This window comes from Clarias gariepinus, chromosome 3 (assembly GCF_024256425.1).
Source record: "Clarias gariepinus isolate MV-2021 ecotype Netherlands chromosome 3, CGAR_prim_01v2, whole genome shotgun sequence".
NCBI lineage: Eukaryota > Metazoa > Chordata > Actinopteri > Siluriformes > Clariidae > Clarias > Clarias gariepinus.
The window spans coordinates 10,462,375-10,467,138 of NC_071102.1; positions in this window are offsets into that span (position 1 = coordinate 10,462,375).

Consider the following 4,764-nt stretch of genomic DNA (forward strand, 5'->3'; position numbering starts at 1 on the left):
TGAATTAAAGTTTCTCTCTCTCTCTCTCTCTCTCTCTCTCTCTCCATTTCTCTCTCTCTCTCTCTCTTTCTTCCACTCTCTCTTACAGCATACAGTACTTTTATTTTATGAATTATTTCATTAGGCTTATTATTCAAAAGTGTTTTTCTGTTGTTAAAATAAAATCCATTTAATTCAACTGATCAGTCAAATCAACTAATTAGATCTTAATAATAACTATGACAATAGTTCAGTGTTCGCGTATACTGAATTGTGATATTAATTTCTTTAATATTATATAAAGAAACGACCAATCCCATTATGTGAGTGGAGAAATATTAGCACACTTATTGTCCACTGCTCTGACTACATGAGATAAATTACTTCCTGTTACTGGAAAAAAAAAAACCCTGAACCCACTAATCATAATGTCTAATAGTGAATGCAGTAAGCTATTAACAATCACAGTTTGGCAGTTCACACATATCCCAGTTGTGAAAATGGAACACTTTTGGTTTGAATGAGTCAGGGTTAATTGTGCTTTAAAGGCCACACTCTTTCCTGAAATTGTCTGGAAACACAATCAGAGCGAAGGACTTTCTGAAAAGCTGGGAACATTCGCCTTTTTAGGAATAGACTTAAATCAGTATTGTACTTCATGTCTAAATAAAGGCAAATTTTCTTTATCACAATTGACTTGCACATTAGGGATACTATTTATGAGCACATGCTCATTGAAGGGAACTAAGTCATTTGGAAATGTTTTGAGAATGAAATAATTTGTGTGTACGTAATAATAAAAAATAGACTTTTTAAATGTTAATACAACTTATGCTACACTTCTTCTGGCTATATATATATATACATATAAAATGCTTGTGCAGGTTCATGTGGTTTATAAATAAAGCACAGCAGAGAGATAATCATGCAGTTTGAGATAGTATTATCAGTGTAAAGCTCTTGAAAAATGACATACGGAATGATTAGGTGAGTGGAACTGACTGGCAGAGACAGCAGCGCTGATATTTCTGGCATTTATACTTGATATTATACAAGGAAATATGATCAGGCAGTATCCAGTTCTTTCTTTTTTTTTTTAAGTTTTAGAAATCAGTTTTGCTTATCTGTGCCATTCCAACATTACATTGTAGTTACTGCATGATAATTTCATTCTTCTGTCCTGGAAGACACAAAACACATGACAGGCCAAAGGAGATAAGTTCTCTTGAGGTGCACAAAACACCACCATGGCTAAAGGTATTGTTTTTGCATTTTTAAACTTTCATTTCCTGTCAATACTACTAGTATTTAATCTCTAACACGAATGAACCGTAAAATGAGACCCAAACCCCTTCAACGAGGCCTTCATACAGTATTCTGTTTAAGAAGAGCAGGCCCTTTGTTCCAAAAGCCACCCCGTCCTGCACTCCTCCACCCTACGCCTCACTGAACCCATCCCATCATATCAGCGTCACGAAGCTCCACAGCACTTACCTTGTGTTCCCAGTGTGTTTTGTGCCATGGTGCACATCCACCATTCTCTGAAACTTTAGCTCTTCAAAAAAAGATCTTCCGAAAAATCTATAAATAAATAAACCAGACCTATTTATACGTAGTGACTTTTTAAAGACATCCACTTGTTAAAGGGTACTGTTTTATAGCATTTAAGCATCCTCTTGTCATTTTTAATGGTTCGTTTAAATTGGGTGATAAAGTTAATTTATTTCATGATGTTATGGTTATAGCTAATCAGTATTTCATTAGCTCTAGTTGACGAAACAGCGCTTAAAGTAGTAGGTAGTAAAGTGCTGTTATTGTGTGCTTGATGGATTCAGCAACAAGCCAATGCGCGCACACACACACACACACACACACACACACACACATGCACTTATGTCTTCTCCGTAACATTAGCATGATGATGGCCAACTGTGTTTCTTTTAGCTTTGGCTACAGTCAATCTGTCACTCATGACTGAGGACACACAAACACATTGAATAAATCGCAGGAGTTCATTGCCTCACTTTCAGGGTCGCCTTCCAGTAAAAATAATTCCACTGCCAAAATTTGCCATGTTTATTGTTGATACAGTAGTCAATAAAAATAAGCACAAACTGAAATTTGATCAACTTGAAATTATAACTGATTTCTTGGGAATTTGTCTACACTATATGAGCTTTCGAGATGCAACACTGGCTCATTCTGTTTATATGTTAATATTTCCTTATAGATCACTTAGAAACTACATGCCACATATAAGAGCATTCACACATTCATCTTTACTAACTGCTTTATGCTAAAGAGGTGGCTTTAGAGCTTAATACTGGAAACACTGGGCATGCACCATGAACTGGCTGCTACTTACAGGTCATCATGCAGACACATATTCACGCGATTCCAGTTACTAATCCACCTCTTGGAATGTTTTTGGGAGGTGGAAGGGAATAAAATGAACCCTGCAGGAAACCCACACAGATATGTGAAGAGCATGCAAAACCCTATTTCCCTAGATCTGGATCGGTGACCCTAGAGCTGTAACATAGCAGCGCTACTCGTTAAGTTACCATAACCCCATATCAAAACATGTTCCTTAAAACATGCATTATTAAAGCCCCATCTCCTGGTTTAAGTTGAGGTTTTGGATGATTTTATATACATTTCTAAATGTACATTACACATATTTAGATGTGATAAACATAAATCAAAGGGGATAAAATATCATACAATAAATTAAAATAATAAATTTTCTTGTGAAAAATATTTACACAACTTTGTCATGAAATAATAGACGATCAGACAACTTCACCAACATCAAAAAAAAAAAGAAAAGAACTATTTTGGGCCAAGAACATCAATCTTTTCATGTCAGCTCTATATATATATCTGCAGTAAACCAAATTTAAAAATCAGTCAGGAAGAACTAATCTTATAAAATATTGAACACAAGTTGCAGATGGAGATGCAGTGATGCATGTATCTACTGAAGACTGAGTGAAGATGTCGTGTTAGAGCTTAACTGGGACAGGAGACTTCAGGCAGATGATGAAATTAGCAACAGATAAGGAGTACATTTATGTTTAATATTCTACGTTTTGTTAAAAAAAAATTATATAGTTAACCGCCCGCCAATGAATATTTCACTGAAAAGCACTACAAAGCAATTAAAAGTTGTATTTTATCCAAGTGTATTGGCATAAAAAAATTATATTAAATGTTAGAAATATGAACAATATTCATGTTCATATTTATGCTAATGGATTTACAAAACCCTTTACTGAATTTTAAAATGCACTGGCAATCATATAATAATGTGATAATATAAATCGAGCTTTTCATGCTTATATTTAGCCCAGCACACAATTTTAAAGTGATAATAACAATAATAATAATAATAATAATAATAATAATAATTTAATTAATAATAACTATTAATTTTGTAAAAAAAAATTAATAAGCATTAGCATGCAAGCTTCCATGGGCCTTAGGAGCTACTAAGAGTTGTAACTAGTCCAATAATGATGAATATTTGTTAGCAGTCACTCTAATTAAGCCTGTTTTCTTTTTGCAAAAACGAAACTATGACTTTCAGGAGGAGTGGATTGATAACGAGTGGCGATACATTCCAGAGTATAAATTCGCTAGAGGACTGGAAGTTCAGGGCATTGACCTGTAGTCCATCATCTCTACAAAGCCTTGCTTTAGTCACAAAAGAAGATGAATATTTGATAGAGATCCTCCCCCTCGCGTGGGCCTGTCGGACCACGTTTCTCTCCACAGCTGCACACCGTGCTCCCTGCGCTCTTAATGGGACACAGAGGTTTGCATAATTCACATCCCAAATGCTCTGTCTATCCATTTTTTTATTTTATTACCAAAAGTTTTATACAGATTTATAATCCAGAGGTCTGAGACCAGTAAGAAAAATAATTAGAGAAAATATTGTTAAAATATTTATTGTTCTAGAAATATTAATGGAAGTATTAGCAATGATAAGACATATTAATGATTAACTTAGTCAATTTAAGATCATTGAAAGGAGGCAAAAATGAACACATTGGGTATATCACTCTCCATTTATATGAAAATTTTACAAAATCCAACATGTGTTTTAAAAGAATATACAAAACAAAAAAGCTTAAACCAAAAGCTTTAAGCATTATAACATTGTATAATCGCGGGCCAGGGATTTTTTGTTTGTTTGTTTTTTAATAAATATTAAAATAAAATAAAAATATTTGGCACTATATTTTTGGGCTCTCGGTTTGTCTTTAAAGGTTCTGTGTAGATCCCTACAACAGAGGAATTTACAAAAGGTTCCAAAAAGAATCCCATAACACCAAAGTAAAAACATCTTTTTAAGGTTTCTTTAATTAACTTTAACTGTTGCACCTGCTTGACATGACCCAGCACAAATTGCAAATGTACAAAATTTTATAAAAATTGTATGATTATGTTTTTTTAAAAAATTATCCAAACAGTCAAAAGAAATGTTTCTTAAATTTGTAAAACTTTGTCTTTTAACTAACTTATGAACTAATTTAAGATGATAAATGACAAAAGTCATAAGTGAGGCTAAATGGTGGGTGCCAATATTTACAAGCTCAGACCTATGTTTATATAATTTAATTGCAGTCAGGCACATTTTGTAGATAAACATTAGCTGTATTTAATTTCCTTTTAATTACGTTTATTTCATTAAAGTTATTAAAACTAGTTGCAGTTATACTTTATTAAATTTTCTTATTTTAACATTTTTTTTAAGACACAGATTGTGTATTAGTTCCA